This window comes from Periplaneta americana, chromosome 16 (genome assembly GCF_040183065.1).
Source record: "Periplaneta americana isolate PAMFEO1 chromosome 16, P.americana_PAMFEO1_priV1, whole genome shotgun sequence".
Classification (NCBI taxonomy): domain Eukaryota; kingdom Metazoa; phylum Arthropoda; class Insecta; order Blattodea; family Blattidae; genus Periplaneta; species Periplaneta americana.
Window position 1 is genome coordinate 165074268 of NC_091132.1, and position 22455 is coordinate 165096722.

The window sequence follows — 22455 nt, forward strand, 5'->3', positions numbered from 1 at the left end:
TACATTTTGAACACTTACTATGAAGAGTGTACATATCGTAAAAGTGGGTAAAGTCAATCAGTGAGTGTAAAATCGATCATTTGCGATTTTTATTGAAAATTATATATTTTCTCATTTACATGTTAAAATGTTGTTATGCTGACTTCATTGCCTGACATTGCAAATGTAAGCGAGAGGGACAACAAAAAGCCTGCGAATGCCAACAATGGGAACACTGTGTAATTACCGTTGAAGTGGAAATTGTTATTCTCAACTTTTTCTCTTAAATGAAAACAAAGTCTTACAAACTCTAAATTATAGTCAGCAGTGAAAGGAGACAGGAAGTATACGTAAGTACTTTTCGTTGAGATTACATCCTGAAATAATAGTTTTGCAGTTCGTAAATGTTAGTATTGAAACTTATTATTTTAAGAAAACTTGTACCTTTGTAGGGTTAAGTCGATCATGCCATCGACCTACTCGAAGCAGATAGGACCAGCAGGAAGAATAAATTGTTCACCGAAATACCTCCAACTAACACTTATAAACAGAAAAGTGTCATAGTAGAGCTTATATTGATGGGATAGTGGGGAAAGAGGAAGACGAAATTATGGTGAATTTCTTGCGTAAGAGAAGCACTGCCAAAGGAACATATCTTGTACACCCCCTCTGTACCTGACTATGGAAACAACCTAGTTTCTAAAGTGACATGAGGAGGGGAAGATTTCAAATAACGTCATAAGTTGGCAGTCATAGTCACGATTGTACAGTGGAGACCTATAGGCCTAATTGTATCGAATAGTATGATCACAGTAACAAAATATACACTATATAATGCTATACGCATATATTGAAGATTATTATTGTTTTTACACCCCTTATAACAAATAAATATTTGTAATACACTGAATTTGTTTTTTAAAAACATAAACAGTGATCGACTTTACTCCGCAATATTTTAAAATGGATCTTAAATTAAAAATTCAACGGTGATCGACTTTACCCTGTTTAAGCAGGTAACTTCGATCACAAGTCAAATAAAAAAACAGTCTTTTATAGATTGTAATTCAGTTATTTAACGTGTCTTCATAAGTGAAAGATATGACGACAAAATGCTATTTTCTGAGGAACTTCGCTCTATTGCATAACCGCAATATGAATAAAAAATTGCAAAATTTTGATCGACTTTACCCTCTTCTACGGTACTTAAACAACTTACTGCTTTTCTCAGAAGATACCACTTTTGCTTTGCGAGTAAACAATAAAAGTTAGAAAAGAAAGTTTTTTCTTTTTAAAAGTAGTTTTCAATGATACCTTCAATGACCCATGTTCTCATTTGAAATTTCGAAGTTGACCACAGGTACCCCTACTTTCTGTCTGTTACGGTAAATGGTACTACCACAATCGATTCTTCACATAAGTTTTGGTTATCAAATTTTTTATGAACATAGTTTTCGAGAAAAAAGGCTGATAAGAGTGGTCTGAAACACCTGTTTTTTATTTTATTTTAGTAGGTTATTTTACGACGCTTTATCAACAGCTTAGGTTATTTAGCGTCTGAATGAGATGAAGGTGATAATGCCGGTGAAATGAGTACGGGGTCCAGCACCGAAAGTTACCCAGCATTTGCTCATATTGGGTTGAGGGAAAACCCCGGAAAGAACCTCAACCAGGTAACTTGCCCCGACCAGGAATCGAACCCGGGCCACCTGGTTTCGCGGCTAGACGCGCTGACCGTTACTCCACAGATGTAGACCGAAACAGCTGGTATACGCACATAAACAACCATCGTTTTCAATCACATATCGATCATAGAGCTGTGATTTTAGAACTATAAATATATATTGTTTCTGCATAACACCACACAGCCTATGCACGCAAGTTTAGAATCTCCTGTTTGGAAAAAGTCTATTTTTACAGCGCCACTACGGCTATTGCGCGCACTACAACATTACCACATCAAGTTCTGCTTCTCGTCTTTGCGGGATCATAGCTATACAATTTGAAATTTAAAACTTACAGGCTTTCAGACCGTTGTAGTCTCATTGTGCACAGGTTGTAGTTTAAATATCCCTGATTTATTATCTTTTATTAATTACTAGCCGTACCCGTGCGCTCCGCTGCACCCGTTAGAAATAAATATAAAGTAATTACATGATTAAAACAGAACGTTTGATCCAGGGAACATTCGTGTTTGACAGAAGGATAAATCGTTTAGTATGTTACTTAATTTTAATTGTATTTAAAATAATTAAAATGCGATCATTTTGGTCCAGAGACACTCATTTGGTGCCATGACAGTTCTCTAACATGTTTCTTAATTGTTATTACATGCAACCATAGTTTAATGAAGATTGACATATAATTTAGTTTTAATGTGTATACTTTATATTACTTGCTATATGTTTCCATTGAATTATGGTAATAACTTAATTTTAACCCTTGTTTTTTACGTCTTCAGTAAATGGCGCTTGGCCCACTATGGTTCTGAACCCTTCAAATAACTTAAATAGTGATACAGCATATATAGTGATATCTAACTATATTTCTTTCTTTCGAAAATGTAAGAATTCACGATCTCCTATGTACCATTGCTATGGAATGAATAAATGTGTTTTTTCATCGTACTCAAAATTTTTATATTTTGCACATAGGAGTTACCGCAGGAACAACAACGCTATAATCTGAGGTGGTGCTGAAAATGTGTTGTATTGTTATTTTAAAAGTCTTGTATATCCTTAAATATCAGTCTTATGAAAATTTTGCATAGAATATAACTTATCGGAAATCATTTTTAAAGAAACATTTTTTCTGTAATAGTTTACGATGAAAGTGTAATGGAACAGAGAAAAATTCTCTCCGGCGCCGGGATTTGAACCCGGGTTTTCAGCTCTACGTGCTGATGCTTTATCCACTAAGGCACACCGGATACCACCCCGGCGTCGGATAGAATCGTCTCAGATTAAGTTCCAACTCTTGGGTTCCCTCTAGTGGCCGCCCTCTGCACTACGTCATAGATGTCTATGAACGTAGGACCGAAGTCCACACATGTGCTGAGGTGGACTCGTTATGAGTGACTAGTTGGCCGGGATCCGACGGAATAAGTGCCGTCTTAAATCACGCATATCTTATATTATATTATTTTAATATACCGAAGTACATATGATATTTCCATGCAGATATTCTGCGTCATCTCCATTCCATTTCATTAAAATAATATATATGTAACATTTGTCACGAAACTCAATAATATGGCAGGTATTTCGATTTATTTAATTCAAGCCCCCTTATAACATCCCTTTTAAATAACGCATTTTGAATGTCATATAGCTTAAAATCTAAGTTGCAACGAACTTAATTTATATTACAATTTTCATATACATCGGACAGAGTTATTTCCTTGAAGGTATATGAGACGAGCACATAGAACAGAGATCCTACTGCTACTAATACTTTCGCATATACAAAGAAACACTATTCACTTCAATTTTTGCTTAACAATACCCTTGGAATTAGAAATTAACGCCAAAACCGCACCTGTTTAGCGGTTACTAGACCGACATAACAAACCAAATGGTTGCATACAGAGAGCAAGCTCGCACGCTCCATAAGCCAACTTCAGAGTTGTGGACGCCCTTTTGTGTTTAAGGCATGCTAGGACCCACAACTTTGAATTTTACTATCTGCGTAGAATTAGAAGTTGAGACGTAGGTAGCAATATTAACAACAATTAAATTGATCATAGAGTGTATACATGAATCTAGATGTCATGGAAAAAATCACACCTTTTCTTGTTTGGGACAATTCTTTCCACATCTAGTTCAATATTTGCTAATTTTAGCCTTAAATCAGATTCAACATCGAGCCAATTTCTATGTTTGTTTTTCAGGAAACAAAATATTGAAAATGTTTGTTCACAGAGATACAGTACGTGCTACAAAATGGAACTATGTGTTTCGATGTATTTTCACCTATTTTATTATACTCAGAAAATACCTTGACCTCAAGTGATCAAGTGTACATTCTTTGAAAAATATTTTAAATGAACCATTACAAGGAACATCAACAAGTTCATCTTGCTCCTCCTTAGACAAAGTTTTTAATTGCATTACACCATACTCGAAAGGATTTCTTATTCACGAGTTTTCAGAATGGATGGAAGCTAGTTGCTAAATCATTCAGATGGCATGTTTCCATGCTTTCACTATCAATGCAACTATTTTTTTAACGTTACGACAATACTATAGCTAAATACACAACAAACTGAGCATTATAGTCCCGTCGCTCTAATTTCCGGCAGCGAATCGCGTTCCAGGTCGGCTACATTTAAACGTGTGCGTCTTGTGATTAGCTGATTCATTTTTTCAGGCTCTATAAATACTTAATATAATCGCACGCCATTTTAGCTCTTTCGTTGGCGTTCGCAGAAATCACACGAAGATGTTATTTGCCACTCAATTATTTGCTTAATTACATTGCGTTTGATTTATTATCATAAGAACTACGACATGATAATGTTTAACGGTGTGGCAAATAGATTCCTCGTATGGTAGCTCGGCAACGTAAGAACAAAAATGGCTAACGATACTACCTACCTAGACTTAATAGAGCCTTCAGTTTCTAAGACTTAAGCAAAGAGGCGGACTCACGCCGGAAATAATAGCATCGGGACTATAACACTGCTTATCATTGTAACCTAAATGCATTGTTCCAATGTTACTATGGAAACAATTTTCAAAATGAAATAGAGCAACTACACGTTTCCAATATTCGTTGCATAGATGTGTTCTTCATAGGACTATATTTATTTCGCTGTTGCAATTTAAGTATTAATAAATTAAGAAGACTAATAATTAAGTAAACATAAATAAAAGCAATATCAAATAGACATATATAACCCAGAGCTTGCAAACACAATCCAGCAAATTACCAACACGCTCTGAAAAAAACAGACCGATGTTATTTGTAGGCCTATTTCTCTTACAGCTATATTGCTATGTATAGAAGAGTGAGAAAATAATCTTTGTGATTACTTTATATTGTATTATTTTTCTACCTGATAGTTTGTTTTTAGTGCGAACAACAACTTCAACAGCAAATTTGTTTTAGACTTCGCGTCCTGATTAGATTCACCTACCGGAAATATGTGAATCGCTTATGTAGATGTTGGTTGGGCATAAATTTCATAAGTATGCATAGGTGGAGACGGGTTACGGTTTGATTTACAGTGATCTGCTCTCTAAAGTGAAATATATTCTTAACACTCTGAATACAAGCCACTTTCTTGCGCACAACGAACTCAGGGATAAGTTACGCGTGTTCCTGACAAATGTTGTGATTCACTCAATTCGTTTCAACAAACTTGATCCATTCCGAATTTAATGTTTTTAGTATTAACCAAATATATAAATATTCCTAAATGAAATGTCTGTGATGGAAACCTAATTAATTTTGTAGCTCAAACCCATGACATAAAATTGTTACTTTAATTGAACCTTAAATCTACACATCGAATTGTTTACTACAGGGACATCATTTTATTTTTACTTCAATTTTTATTGCACCTGAGTTTTCGAATATACTTCACTCCCACCCCTTCTACTAATGAAGTTCAACCGTCCTCCACACAGTTCCAAGACCGCCTTATATAATTAATTATATGTTATATAATATCTTATATAAATTAAACAAACCGATATTTACCATTTATATTGTTATCGTTCTTTAGTGATCCTGTATAAATAATATTGAAGTTATCATTCATATTCTCTTATCGTTCTTAAGCGACATATATAACATACATTTAATATTAAGTTTGGAACAATACAGTTGCATAATACTGGTGTTAGTTTTTTTTCTTTTTATATTATTATATTATACTATCTTCAAACACAATAACATGAAAAGCATTGACGAGGAATTGAAACTCAGACGTTTACATCTAAATTCCGACGTTTTTCCGACTGAACTGCGAGGGCACAAGTAAAGAAACGTTTGCGGAAAAAGTGGCCCAATCCCCCTCCAAGATTTTCAGACGATTTGTACAAGTTCGTCCAGGATGGTGGGGACAAAGGCTAATTGGGATATCCCGGTTCTGATCAGGTGAAAAATCCTGATAGAACTAATATTTAACCCTTGCGGTGAATTTCGGTGAAGTCCGGAGGGCCCAATTAGTCAAATCCACTCTCTCACCGCCACGCTTGGGCCCCTGTGATCTGTTAAGATTCGAAAGAGACAGTGGTGTGCGGAAAGAAATGGGAAGTTAGCGCATTTATCCTTCCCAAGAAAAATCGCAAAGATGAGCAAAGGAAGCTTTTAACAGAAAAAGGAGCAACTTCTGGGGACCTCTGGAAAAAGAACTAAGGAATAGACTAGTGAAGTGTTTTGTGTGGAGTGTGGCACTGTGTGAGGAAAAAACGTGGACATTACGATGGAATGAAGAGAAACGAATAGAAGCATTTGAAGTGTGGATGTGGAGAAAAATGGAACGTGTGAAGTGAACAGACAGAATAAGAAATGCAGTTGTGTTGGAAAAAGTGGATGAAGAAAGAATGATGGTGAACCTGATTAGAAAGAGAAAAAGGAATTGGTTGGGTCACTGGTTGAGAAGAAACTGCCTACTGAGGGATGCACTGGAAGGAACGGTGAACGGGAGAAGGGTTCGGGCAGAAGAAATCAAATAATAGACGACATTAAGATATGTGGATTATGTGCGGAGACTAAGAGGAAGGCAGAAAATAGAAAATATTAGAGAATGCTGGGTTTGCATTGAAAGACCTGCCCATGGGCAGAACACTTATGTATGTCCCATGGTGGAAGAATACTTGCGAGGCGTTGCGCAGCCATCGTCCCCTCTCACCTGCACAGATGACGTCACGCTGGGACCAATATCCAACCTTGCCTTGAGTAAAGCATTACATTGAGGCGGTTCTGATCTTGATTATGTTACTCGAAGGCATCGTTGATGAAAATAAATATTTGTTACGGTACATTATAATTATGAACAATGATAATATGCTGACGATACAGCAACGACTCTGTGCACTTACTTCCTTACAAATGTCTTTTAAGGAACCCGGATGTTCATTGCCGCCCTCACATAAGCCTGCCATCGGTCCCTATCCTGAGCAAAATTAATCCAGTCTCTATCCTCATATCCCACCTCCCTCAAATCCATTTTAATATTATCCTCCCATCTACGTCTCGGCCTCCCCAAAAGTCTTTTTCCCTCCGGTCTCCCAACTAACACTCTATATGCATTTCTGGATTCGCCCATACGTGCTACATGCCCTGCCCATCTCAAACGTCTGGATTTAATGTTCCTAATTATGTCAGGTGCAGAATACAATGCGTGCAGTTCTGCGTTGTGTAACTTTCTCCATTCTCCTGTTACTTCATCCTGCTTAGCCCCAAATATTTTCCTAAGCATCTTATTCTCAAACACCCTTAACCTATGTTCCTATCTCAGAGTGAGAGTCCAAGTTTAACAACCATACAGAACAACCAGTAATATAACTGTTTTATAAATTCTAACTCTCAGATTTTTTGACAGCAGACTAGAAGATAGAAGGTTCTCAACCTAATAATAACACGCATTTTCCATATTTATTCTGCGTTTAATTTCCTCCCGAGTGTCATTTATATTTGTTACTGTTGCTCCAAGATATTTGAATTTTTCCACCTCTTCGAAGGATAAATCTCCAATTTGTATATTTCCATTTCGTACAATATTCTGGTCACGAGACATAATCATATACTTTGTCTTTTCGGGATTTACTTCTAAACCGATCGCTTTACTTGCTTCAAGTAAAATTTCCGTGTTTTCCCTAATCGTTTGTGGATTTTCTCCTAACATATTCACGTCATCCGCATAGACAAGAAGCTGATGTAACCCGTTCAATTCCAAACCCTGCCTGTAATCCTGAACTTTCCTAATGGCATATTCTAAAGCGAAGTTAAAAAGTAAAAGTGATAGTGCATCTCCCAGTTTTAGCCCACAGTGAATTGGAAAAGCATCAGATAGGAACTGACCTATACGGCCTCTGTGCACTGAAGGTGAAAATAAATTAATGGGCAAGCACAATAATAATAATAATAATAATAATAATAATAATAATAATAATAATAATAATAATAATATAATAATAATAATATTAATATAATAATCCATCTCCATTCTCAACATAATCTTTTCGTAATTCTGAAATTATTATATAACTTATCTCAAATTATAACATATATTTTTTTTCATCTTTATGTATCCTATTTGTTAAATATCTTATTATGGTGTTTAAATGTTAGTCTACAAAGTATGTATACTCGTATTGTGACTTTTCTATGTTTTTGTCTATCTATTCCTCGCTAGAATTTGATCCTGGTAATTACAATTTTCAATTTCATTTTACAAACAACAGAGACTTGTGTATGTGAATTATGTAAAATTAGTTTTTAATACCGGTACAATTTGAAAATACATACATACAAAATTATTGACGTTGTAGCATGTCTTTGCTGTGAAAAGTAACACCAGGTTTTTAGATTACCTACTTGAGCCGATACTTTGCAATGAATGGCTAAATTGTAGATACTCCAGTCGCAACATTGAATTCACCTTAAGTTTACTTATAGCCAAAATTTTGTTTTGCAATAAAAAACAAAGTAGGAAATGTAGGGTAAATGTGCGTACTGTCTTTGTCAGATGCTTATACTGCCTGCTCATTCAATGATGAAACATGTAACATGACCTATATACTTACTTACGGCTTTTAAGGAACCCGGAGGTTCATTGTCGCACTGAAATAAGCCCGCTATCTGTCCCTCTCCTGTGCGAGATTAATCCAGTCTCTGTTATATTCCACCTCCCTCAAATCAATTTTAATATTATCCTTCCATCTACGTCTCGGCATTCCCGAATGTCTTTTTCTCTGCGCCCTCCCACTAACACTCTATATGCATTTCTGGATTCGCCCATACGTGCTACATGACCTTTACTATGCCTAAAGCTGACATTAGAGACTATTTTCCAGTCTTTCTGCATCCTATCTCGAATAGGGATCACTTCAAACTACAGATTTTTATTTCTCAACTTGGAGTTTTAAAGCAGAACAAGCTTGCATTGAATGAGAGGACACTGGATAAAATCTACTGGTCGTTTCTCGTCACAATAGAAATGTGTATTAGAATAGTACCAACTAAATATAAATATCTCTAATATTTATATACGGAGAGCTATGAAAATGAGGACACACAAAGTAGAAGAGGGGATAAGCAAAGTGAAGTAGTCGGTGTGGATGGCGCAGTCGGTCGAGTGCTGTTCTCTTTATGACTCTTAATACACATAAAAAAATGTTACACTTTGAAAAATTTAAATTGTTTAATTAAACTCAATTTTTCAGTCTCATTGTAACTGTATACTCGTTACTACCGCTTGTTATATTGTAGCCTATGCAATGCAATTCCTCCCATGTGAAGTAGAGGAACATGTAATCTCCTATGTGAATATTAAGCATATATTTTTGAAGTTGTGAGACGCTGGCTTATTAAGCGTAGATTATTGTTATCAATTATGTAGTCTGACTGCACATAGATGTTATTTAATTTGTAGAGTAAATAAATGAACAAAATCCCACTAATAAATGTGTTTATTCTTCCTACTGAAAAAAAATATATATTGCACATAGGAGATATTGTAGGAACAACGACGATAATGTTTTTGTTACATTCATCTTAAGCCAGAGCACGGCGATTACAGGGTGTGAGGGCGATCTCCTCGTGACTGTCATCTGTGCTGCAGGGAAGAGTGTTGCCGTCTTTTGGCAACTGCTACTGAATTCACTGCGATATAGCGACCTTTCCTAGAAACAAAATCGATTTCTTACTAAATAAAAATAAAGAAATGGAGAAGGAAGCTTCTGTTATTTAATCTTAAGCATTTAGTGCGTGAACTTACTGTTATCGAACATCTTCCACCCTGTATGAATTTTTGTACCACCTTTCACAGTTGAGATGCAGCTCTTCGCTTGTTTCATTCCGTATGAACTGAAACAACCCAGAACTCACCACGTGGAGGTGGCTGCATGTCGAGTTCCGCCCTGCCCTTCCCAACCTCCCTACCATTGGGCAGTGCATAAAATTTTTGTGGTTTGCAATTTTTTAATTTTTTTATATTTTTTATTTATTTATTATTTTTTTTTTTGTTTTAGAAAATTTGGCTTTATTTAACGACGCTCGCAAAAGCAGGGGTTATATCAGCGTCGCCGGTGTGCCGGAATTTTGTCCCGCAGGAGTTCTTTTACATGCCAGTAAATCTACTGACATGAGCCTGTCGCATTTAAGCACACTTAAATGCCATCGACCTGGCCGGGGATCGAACCCGCAACCTTGGGCTTAGAAGGCCAGCGCTATACCAACTCGCCACCAGGTCGACTATATATAGGCCTAAATGTTATGTATTTTTATTTAACGACGCTCGCAAAAGCAGGGGATATCAGCGTCGCCGGTGTGCCGGAATTTTGTCCCGCAGGAGTTCTTTTACATGCCAGTAAATCTACTGAAATGAGCCTGTCGCATTTAAGCACACTTAAATGCCATCGACCTGGCCCGGGATCTAATCCGCAACCTTGGGCAGAGAAGGCCAGCGCTATACCAACTCGCCAACCAGGTCGACTGTATAAAATGTTATGTTTTTTATTTAGCGACTCTCGCAACTGCAGAGGTTATATCAGCGTCGCCGGTGTGCCGGAATTTTGTCCCGCAGGAGTTCTTTTACATGCCAGTAAATCTACTGACATGAGCCTGTCGCATTTAAGCACACTTAAATGCCATCGACCTGGCCCGGGATCGAACCCGCAAACTTGGGCAGAGAAGGCCAGCGCTATACCAACTCGCCAACCAGGTCGACCAGAATTTGGATCCAGGACCGCAGCCGCGGAAGTGTTCCCCTACTTCCGTCCAGATTGTTTTCTAACCGAGTCCAAAAATCTTTCCAAAGCTTCCTCAGCCGGGATAGGTTTCCAAAGTCGAAAGGGTTCAAAGGGTCTCTGTTCCTCCGACATCCTGCCTGAGTCAGAGTCCTCACTGTCCGTACTGGACTCATCCTGCCGACTTGACTGGGGAGGACTGTCGTCTGTATTGTGTGGGGGGGGGTAGTGTCAGTGCCTAGGCCGCCCGCTGTAGAAGGTCCCGCCATCGCTTCCCCCTGAGGTTCCTCAGGAGGAAGGTCAAACGTGACCCTCGGGCGCGGACGGTCGGCCCCCTGGTCTTTCTCAGTACCCCTGAGAATACCATGGGGGGTGGCGGGGGTAGTGGCGGTACTGGTGTAGGTGGCGAAGATGGCGGTGGGTGTGTGCGGCGTGAGCGGCGTGATCGTCGTCTCACTTGTTCTGGGTGTATTTCAGTGCGGGGGGGAGCATAAAAGTATTTGAATTTTGTACAGTACCGGGGGTGTGTTGGGGAAGGCTGAGGCGATGAAGGCGGAGGGACAGGCTCAGGGGGCGTGGAGGCACCCCTCGTGTCCCCTGGACTGCCACTACTCCAGAGGTAGTAGCCCCCCAACCCTATCGCCCCAACGATCCCCACAATTTAGACGAAATCGGGCTTACCGAACGAAAATCGGGGTCCGCCTTCCGCACCCGCAGGTCCTTCCTTCCGCGGTCCAACCGCATACGCAGGTCTTCCCGCCGTCTGGAAGGCTCCCGTACGAGAGCCCCCAGCAAATGCAGCTGCCGCCGTGAAGGGATAGCCTCCCTTCTTCATCAAAAGAAACGCAGTTCGCATTCCCGACATACCGAACTATTCTTCCGAGAAAAGCAAACCACAGTGTTTCCATGGAAACGATCCGTCTTGTCGTTTCTGTCGGCCATTGTTGATGACGCCGGCACGACAATACCCAGGCGCGTGAGTACGTTAAAATACCGATACAATAAAAGATGCGAACGTTTTCACATCTTCTATATTTAAGATATTATTATGCCTTATGTTTATATTAGAAAAGGAGATTAGGCCTATTATTTTATATCTTGACGAGTATTAAATACTGACAAATAGAAATTGAATAATATTTATTAGAATTCAGCTTGCTTACTAATACAGAAATAATATACCAAGATGTGTTGCTACTCTTTCTTCTCTTCATGCAGTGATACATGTAACAGGACTTCTGTCTTGTTTAAGCATTTCATGATCTAGCGTGTTATTTTGTTTATTTATTTACTCATTTTTGTTTTATTAATTATTTAACAACTTATTTTTATTTACTTAGTTATTAATTCGTTTTAATTATTTACTTATTTATTTATTCATTTATTCGCTAATTTATCTATTTAATTATTCATTTATTCACTCCTTCATTAATTTTTTGATTTATTTAATCTGGCGGATTAGCCATCAGGCCTTCTCTACCACTACATCTCAAGAATACAAATAGACATATACAAAAAACAAATGCAGAAAGATGAGGCAAATAAAAAATTGAAATAAAATTACAGATACTTATACAAAAAGCACAAGTGCAAGAAAAATGAGAGAAATATCACAATCTTCACAAAACGTACTAATGCAGTATATATTAGTGATTAAGAAAAATGATTAAATATCTAGAAGTAGTCGACGTAGCTGACTGTGCAAATGTAAATCGGAACAAAACGGTTACAATTTGCAGGAATTTAGAGTACTCAGTTCACTGCATTGCACTCTACACCGTGGGGTGATGGACAGCGAAATGAACGGATCCTGCGATGTTCATTTGCGATGTCTGTTGAAAACACTTGTCGCTAGTGGAGAATCTGAGAAGACATACGAACGTGCACACGGGCCAGAGGCCATTCAGTTGCGTTGTGTGTGGAAAAAAATTTTACGAATCGGGATATCTCGAAGAGCACACAAGAAGACATACAGGCGAGAAGCCATTCAATTGCAGTATTTGTTTAAAAAGCTTCTCTTTTTCGCAAAGCCTGAGAGGGCATAAATGCACGGAAGCCGTTGAAAAGCGATGCAGTTGTAGTGTGTGTGGAAAATACTATTCGAATTCCGTCCTTCTCAAAAGGCATGTTCACGCACACACGCCGTCGATAAAACGTTCAACTGTTATGTTTGTGGTAAACGTTATTCTTATTTGGAAAGTCTAAACGCCATGTTCTCTCACACACGGGGGAGAAGCCGTTCGTATGCCATGTTTGTGGAAAATCCTTCGTTGTCTCAGCGTCACTAAAAATACATTTGCACGTACATACAGGCGAGAAGCCATACAAGTGCAATTTATGTGGTAAGAGTTCCGGAACTCTGTCTAATCTTAAAAGGCATTTATGTTTGTGCGAGATCGTGCGTATTTGCTTGTTTTCCGCACAGAACCAATACGCGGTAAGTGTGAAATACCACATTCAGTATTCCCAACGTAACACACACAACAATTTCCCTCTTCTTACCGCTTAAGCGCGACATTCATTTTACTGCTTTAGGCTTTTAAATATTATTTTTAGAGACGTTTAACTTAGTAATAATTATAAATTGGAAACTTACCACTGCAATTTCACCTAAATTGCAATGTTAATTATTGTTTATAAATATTTGCAAAAATTAAGTAAAATCTACTATTCCACGAAACTTATTGCATTCCTGATACACATAACATTAAGGAAGCCGTGAAAAAAATCAAGATTCCAGATGCCGATGTTATTACTGCAATATGTTATATAAATAATATTGTTAAAATATTAAAATGAAAAATAAATCATTACATAACCTTACCGTTTGTTTTAAGTTCGCATTTATACACTGGGGAAAAAAAAGACAGACGTATATCACGGCCTGCTGGAGTATAGTTAATACAGAAAACATTTTATAGCAACAGTGTTGAAGATAGATATTTTGGTGTTCCGAAGTTGCCGTCATTAAACAGAAACCATGATGGAGATTTCATTGCAAATAATTAGAAATTCGTCTCTCAGGTATGTAATAAACTATCTTCGCACAAAATAATGTATGATACACGAACGGTATGTTTGTTTTCATGTTCTCGGAAATTAAAAAAGCTCAAGTACGTTTCGCTTTTTCAATCTTTTCCTCGACCATGAAAACGTCAACATACCGCTCTTGTAACGCATATTACTATTACGTACAGGTGAGAAGGCGATGTCGATGGGAAGTGATAATGTTCCCGAATAGGTTTAAGGTACGCTGCATACCACCATACATTTTTTTTTGTTTTATTGGGTTTTTTACGACGCTGTATCAACATCTAGGTTATTTAGCGTCTGAATGATATGAAGGTGATAATGCCGGTGAAATGAGTCCGGGGTCCAGCACCGAAAGTTACTCAGCATTTGCTCGTGTTTGGTTGAGGGAAAACCCCGGAAAAAGCCTCAACCAGGTAACTTGTCCCAACAGGGATTCGAACCCGGGCCACCTTGTTTCGCAGCCAAACGCGCTGACCGTTACTCCACGGGTGTGGACACCACCATACAGAAAACAAGAAATTCAAATGCGGTATGTCGACGATAAAATGTATGTCAGACATTGGGTCCCTATTTCACTAATTTACAAATTAGGTTCATAAGATCCGTAACTCACTACAGAGAGAGCTATGAACTGCGTAATGTGTGCACACAGCTTAGCTTAGCTTACAAGAGACTCTACTACTCAAGCAGAAGAACGTCCGTCCTTGGTACATCCATTACGCTGAATACCGAAGTTGTGTTACGCACTATAAATGAGTGAGTTAGAACATCTGTGCCACAAAGCAGCGGCAAGAAAACCATCTTTTAATACTAATCAACAGAGGTCAGAAACAACTCGAAACATTTTCTTGTACCAATCAGGGTCACACATAGCAGCACATAAGTCAAATTATGGGGGAGTGTTGCACCGATTCATTCAAATAAGCGTTAAATTTGTGGATACGTGTAAATGCTCTGAAATATAAGCGTTTATTGTTTGATGTGTGTTATTATTCATAGTACAGATGCAACGAGATACTGGAGGCGGTTGGAGAAGCTCCGCATTAACACTGCTTATCATTGTAACCTAAACGCATTGTTCTTATGTTACTATGGAAACAATTTTCGAAATAAAATAGACCAACTACACGTTTCCAATATTCGTTTCATAGATGTGTTCTTCATAGGACTATATTTATTTCGCTGTTGCATTTTAAGTATTAATAAAGTAAGAAGACTAATAATTAAGTAAACATAAATAAAAGCAATATCAAATAGACAATCCAGCAAATTACACACACGCTCTGAAAAATACAGACCGATGCTAGTTGTAGGCCTATTTCTCTTACAGCTATATTGCTATGTATAGGAGAGTGAGAGAATAATCTTTGTCATTACTTTACATTGTATTATTTTTCTACCTGATAGTTTCTTCTTAGTGCGAACAACAACTTCAACAGCAGATTTGTTTTAGACTTCGCGTCCTGATTAGATTCACCTACCCGGATATATGTGAATCGCTTATGTAGATGGTGGTTGGGCATAAATTTCATAAGTAGCGTAGGTGGAGACGGGTTACGGTTTGATTCACAGCGATCTGCTCTCTAAAGAGAAATAGATTCTTAACACTCTGAATACAAGCCACTTTCTTGCGCACAACCAACTCAGGAATAAGTTACGCGTGATCCTGATAAATGTTGTGATTCACTCAATTCGTTTCAACAAACTTGATCCATTAGTATTAACCAAATATATAAATATTCTTAAATGAAATATCTGTGATGAAAACCTAATTAATTTTGTAGCTCAAACCCATGAAATAAAATTGTTACTTTAATTGAACCTTAAATGTACACATCGAATGATTTACTACTGGGAGATCATTGTATTTTACTTCAATTTTTATTGCACCTGAGTTTTCGAATATACTTCACTCCCACCCCTTCTACTAATGAAGTTCAACCGTCCTCCACACAGATCCAAGATCGCCTTAAATAATTAATTATATATTGTATAATATCTTATATTAATTAAACAAACCGATATTTACCATTTATATTGTTATCGTTCTTTAGTGATCCTGTATAAATAGTATTGAAGTTATTTATATTCTGTTATCGTTGTTAGCCATATAAATAATATTCAAGTTATCATTTATATTCTGTTATTGTTCTTAAGCGACATAAATAATATAAATTTAATATTAGACTTGGAACAATACAGTTGCATATACTGGTGTTAGTTTTTTTTTCTTTTTATATTATTATATTATACTATCTTCAAACACAATAACATGAAAAGCAGTGACGAGGAAATGAAACTGAGACGTTTACTTCTAAATTCCGACGTTTTTCCGACTGAACTACGAGGGCACAATAAAGAAGCATTTGCAGAAAAAGTGGCCCAATCCCCCCCTCCAAGATTTTCTGACGATTTGTACAAGTTCGTCCAGGATGCGGGGGGCAAAGGCTAATTGGGATTTCCCGGTTCTGATCAGGTCAAAAATCCTGATAGAACTAATATTTAACCCTTGCGGTGAGTTTCGGTGAAGTCTGGAGGGCCCAATTAGTCAAATCCACTCTCTCACCGCCACGCTTGGGCCCCTGGGATCTACTAAGATTCAAAAGAGACAGTGGTGTGCGGAAAGCAATGGGAAGTTAGCGCATTTATCCTTCCCAAGAAAAATCGCAAAGATGAGTAAAGGAAGCTTTTAACAGGGAAAGGAGCAACTTCTGGGGACCTCTGGAAAAAGAACTAAGGAATAGACTAGTGAAGTGTTTTGTGTGGAGTGTGACACTGTGTGAGAGGAAAAAACGTGGACATTACGATGAAATGAAGAGAAACGAATAGAAGCATTTGAAATGTGGATGTGGAGAAAAATGGATCGTGTGAAGTGAACAGACAGAATAAGAAATTCAGTTGTGTTGGAAAAAGTGGATGAAGAAAGAATGATGGTGAAACTGATTAGAAAGAGAAAAAGGAATTGGTTGGGTCACTGGTTAAGAAGAAAGTGCCTACTGAGGGATGCACTGGAAGGAATGGTGAACGGAAGTAGGGTTCGTGCAGAAGAAGATATCAAATAATAGACGACATTAAGATATGTGGATTATGTGCGGAGACTAAGAGGAAGGCAGAAAATAGAAAAGATTGGAGAATGCTGGGTTTGCATTGAAAGACCTGACCATGGGCACAACACTTATGTATGTCCCATGGTGGAAGAATACTGGCGAGGCGGTGCGCAGCTATCGTCCCCTCTCACCTAAACAGATGACGTCACGCTGGGACCAATATCCAGCCTTGCCTTCAGTAAAGCATTACATTGAGGAGGTTCTGATCTTGATTGTGTTACTCGAAGGCATCGTTGATGAAAATAAATATTTGTTACGGGACATTATAATTATGAACAATGATAATATGCTGACGATACAGCAAGAAATCTGTGCACTTACTTACCTACAAATGGCTTTTAAGGAACCCGGAGGTTCATTGCCGCCCTCACATAAGCCCGCCATTGGTCCCTATCCTGAGCAAAATTAATCCAGTCTCTATCATCATATCCCACCTCCCTCAAATCCATTTTTAATATTATCCTCCCATCTACGTCTCGGTCTCCCCAAAGGTCTTTTTCCTTCCGGTCTCCCAACTAACACTCTATATGCATTTCTGGATTCGCCCATACGTGCTACATGCCCTGCCCATCTCAAACGTCTGGATTTAATGTTCCTAATTATGTCAGGTGCAGAATACAATGCGTGCAGTTCTGCGTTGTGTAACTTTCTCCATTCTCCTGTAACTTCATCTCTCTTAGCCCCAAATATTTTCCTAAGCACCTTATTCTCAAACACCCTTAACCTATGGCTCTATAAAGTCTAGATAGGTAGTATCGTTCGCCATTTTTGTTCTTTCGGTCCCGAGCTACCATACGAGGAATCTATTTGGTACACCGTTAAACATTATCATGTCGTAGCTCCTATGATAATAAATCAAACGCACTGTAATTGAGCAAATAATTGAGCGGCAAATAACGTCTTCCTGTGCTTTCCGCGAACGCCAACGAAAGAGCCAAAATGGCGGGCGATTATATTAAGTATTTATCGAGTCTTAAGAATTGAATAACGTCTTCATAAGCGAATCACAAGACGCACACGTTAAATGTAGCCGACCTGCAACGCGATTGGCTGCCGGAAATTAGAGCGACGAGACTATAGTGAATTATTGTGATTTTCTAGTTTGAAGGTTGAATTTTCTTTTGCCAACTTCGTTTCGAATTTCGATAATGAAACATACTACAACTGGTAGTGATTTTTAACAGTTATGTTGGCAGCAGGAACAGCTGTTGTCGGTAGTGCAAATTCTGAAAATTCAAATTGTTCTGGATTTCTGCGCTGATTGCTGGCAGCTAGTAACATTTGAGCACACTAATAATTAATTAATATCAGTATTATATTAATATACATTATTTCATGTGTTGCATTGCGTTGTGGTTATAAATCAAGATTGCAGTAAGATAACTGTAAATATAACATGGTGTGATACATGCACTTGGGTGATCGATAGAAAATGTGTACAGAGACAGCAATGATAACTAAATACAAAATTATTAGGCGATGTAAGTGTTCTTAAGTATACATATCAAAGTGGGATTCGGTTTTCGGACTTTGTACTAATCATTTCACATGATCAAACCATATATATCTATATATCTGTGGATCAAACAAAGTACATTTCTAGGTTAGGTCTCGTGAATCGTAAACTGTTTCGTCAAAGCAATGAATTGCATGTTGTCAGACAAAATACATTTTAATATTAAATCATACTAATCTACTAATTACCAACAAAATGTGCGAGAGGTCCAGGAGGAAAATAAGTGCCTACTCTTTCACAAATTATTGAATCATTTAGAAAACATCTCCCAACATGTGCCCAACATAAAGATGAGATGTAGTAAATAATAAATAAGATCGTTATTGTTAATTTTCGGTTACGTGAGGCACTCGTTCTGAAATAGTTTGTTTACTAGGATTGGAGACTGCAGAGTAGGATGTGAAATATAAACTGCTGTGACCTGCGTCACCTTATCATAATCGCTAAGGCGGCCAGTGGCGAATTATTAGGAAAGTGCTTGGTTAACGAGAGACTCGAAAACTTTTATTCAATTTGGAAAATTAATTCGGCAGCTTTAATCATAAACCTCTTTATTTTTTCTCCATCATTGAATTGATTTAAATCAGAGGCGAGAAAATGCGTTACTAGCCAATAATATTCCATAACGTTGTCTACGTTTGTTTTCTTGAATATTCTGGCGTTTATCAAGATTACTTAATAGATTTGCACGTTCTCGACCTAAAATAATTTGAGAAAATCATATTTCGTTTTCTACGCACATTTGATATATATTTTTTTATAAATTTCTTTTGGAACGTACAAACAACATTTAATTCCTCGTACCTTTTAATGCATCGTGTTTAAGGTATAATATCGTATTTAGTATACTATGCAAATGTTAAGATCATAAATGTTCTTCGGAATAGTACGAAAAATAACATTTAATTTGTCTTATCTTCTAATTCAGCATGTTCTTTATGACATAAGGAGTAATGTCGTTGTATATTAAATTTATTCGTGCCTAATAGGATTTTCGAGCATAACATACATCTTATGTTCTCCCCTTCTAAACAGAAAAAAACTCTTCCTCCCATTTCTCAAGAAATAATCGTTTTCTAACGCGTACACACTGCTTTGATAATGCCATTGTGCCACTACTGATATTGCTTATGAAACTGACATAGAACCTGCCCACGCCTAGGACCTGCGTGAGGGAGGAACGGGGACTGTGAAGATGATGCCACTCAGAGCGATAAGCTCTATGAAAGTCAGTGAGGCATTATTTTTGAATTGAGGCACGAGCCCATCTCTGCACTAGATTATAAAGGAAAGTTTTATTTTTATCGGTAGAAGTTGTTGAAAATCCCTACTTTAGCGACAGAAAAGTTTAAGCAAATTGCCACCGAAAATCTGTTAGAACCTGCAGAGTTCCAACGTTAACGACATGGAACGGTATAAAATTGTAAAATGTGTGAATCCAATGCCCACCCACTTCACTTGCGTGATTCGGGTTCCGCATATTGCGGATAGATGGCAGAATTGTGACCATTTTCTAGTTGTACACGCTGTACATGATGAGTATCTTTGGAGAGTTATGTCGTGTACTGGGGTGAGTGTATGTGGAAGTCTGGAGATGAGTGATGATGATGAAGGTGAGGAAGGGAGAAGGGGAAACCCATGCCGGCACGTAGCCTACTCCTGTCCAATAGCACCAAGGAGGCCGCCAGGCTTAACGTCCCCATCCGAGGGACGAATTGCTATCAACAGTGACATATGCCTTCCCTTCATATGCACTGCGAAGATTTTGGATTTAACCAGGTATATTGGTGCACAATAAGGTGATTAAAATTTCTGATCCCGCCGGGAATCGAATCCGGGCCGGCTAGTCTGGAGGCAGGCACGCTACCACAGAGCAAACTCTAAATTCTAAAATGGTTTGGAAGATTAGAACTGCATCGTTCTTATGTAATATATGTGCATCATGATGTAAGCAGTTGGCAGCAGTGTTGCCAACATACAAATTGTATCCCCGTCGTATAACACCTGGAAATTCGTCAGAATCCCTCAAAATAAAAAAAAAACAATAAGACCATATATATATATATATATATATATATATATATATATATATATATATATATATATATATACTGGCTTTTAAGGAACCTGGAGGTTCATTGCTGCCCTCACATAAGCCCGCTATCGGTCCCTTTTCTGAGCAAGATTATTCCAGTCTCTATCATCATATCCCACCTCCCCAAATCCATTTGAATATTATCTTCCCATCTACGTTTCGGCCTCCCTAAAGGTCTTTTCCTCTCTGGCCTCCCAACTAACACTCCATATGCATTTCTGGATTCGCCCATACGTGCTACATGCCCTGCCCATCTCAAACGTCTGGATTTAATGTTCCTAATTATGTCAGGTGAAGAATACAATGCGTGCAGTTCTGCGTTGTGTAACTTTCTCCATTCTCCTGTAACGTCATCCCTCTTAGCCCCAGATATTTTCCTAAGAACCTTATTCTCAAAAATCCTCAATCTCTGTTCCTCTCTCAAAGTGAGAGTCCAAGTTTCACAGCCATACAGAACAACCGGTAATATAACTGTTTTATAAATTCTAACTTTCAGATTTTTTGACAGCAGACTAGATGACAAAAGCTTCTCAACGGAATAATAACAGGCATTTCCCATATTTATTCTGCGTTTAATTTCCTCGCGAGTGTCATTTATATTTTACTGTTGCTCCAAGATATTTGAATTTTTCCACCCCTTCGAAGTATAAGTCTCCAATTTTTATATTTCCATTTCGTACAATATTCTGATCACGAGACCTAATCATATACTTAGTCTTTTCGGGATTTACTTCCAACCTATCTCTTTACTTGCTTCAAGTAGATTAATTTGTCAACATCTAACTTGATTACAAGGAAATTTGAAAAAAGGGATTCTTGAACATAGTTCGGATCAGGCAGGACTGTTCAAGTAAAAAGTAAAATCTCCCATCCATTAAACAATTAAAATTGATAGTAGCTAAAAATGCCTTAAGACGATGTAAATCGTAATTTCCGCCAGAAAATCCGTCACCCGTCAAAGCACTTTTTCCCGTCCGCTACGTTGAAAATCCGTCTGTTTTAACGGAATTCCCATCCAGTTGGCAACTCTGGTTGCAGCATAATCCAGAAAGCTGTGCGTCACACCGTCACGGTCTTCTACGTGAACTGAACAGTGATCACGGCAATACGGCATTCCTTATTATTGCTGAAAAATACATAAATTTGCTGGATTAAGTCTAATTATATTGTTTTATAATGGACACGAGTAAAGCTTAGGAGTGGCAGCAAAACAGGTATAAAAATATTATTTTTTCATTCACATACAGCAGCATATTCTAACTTTGCATTGCACAGAAATTTACGAGTAGGCTAACGAAACGGCATCCACACAGTTCTACGTGGCTTTCTATCCAACTCGCCATTGTGCTGTACATCGGCTTATACTGTAGTAAAGGAATTGATTTCACCCATTGCACATTTTTGTATAATGGCTTGGTACAGAACATATATTTAGGCCTACATTTAAGTAATACGAAATGTTTATTTTCAGTCAATGACTTTACTTTCTATATGTGTAAGGTACAAGTCCTTATATTACATAATTTAATACTGTATTAACGCTTTCGTCGGTCATCCCGACATCATCAGATCAACTTTTTATGCAGCAATATCATCCCTAATAGGTACGTATGTCTCTACAATCAAAATACAGTATACATTAATGAGCATAAAACATAATAAAAAACAACATAATTTGGGACATCAGTATCTCTTTTCTTGTGTAAATATATCCTTACTGTTGATTGATTAAAATAACACGTATGATTACAATGCATGTACATATATGGAAGTGCAAGTCTTCACTAATAAATTAATAAAATTGAA

The 22455-nt window shown here is 37.7% G+C and overlaps 1 protein-coding gene across 2 annotated transcripts in view; it reads left to right on the plus strand.

The window, feature by feature from the left end:
- The first annotated feature begins 21727 nt into the window (after positions 1-21727).
- Positions 21728-22455, plus strand: part of LOC138691769 (gastrula zinc finger protein XlCGF28.1-like) — a 218554-nt gene continuing 217826 nt past the window's right edge. For both annotated transcript variants that reach the window (XM_069814140.1, XM_069814139.1), the window contains exon 1: positions 21728-21863. The gene's annotated coding sequence lies outside the window, so the exon portion shown is untranslated. The remainder of the gene's footprint in view (positions 21864-22455) is intronic.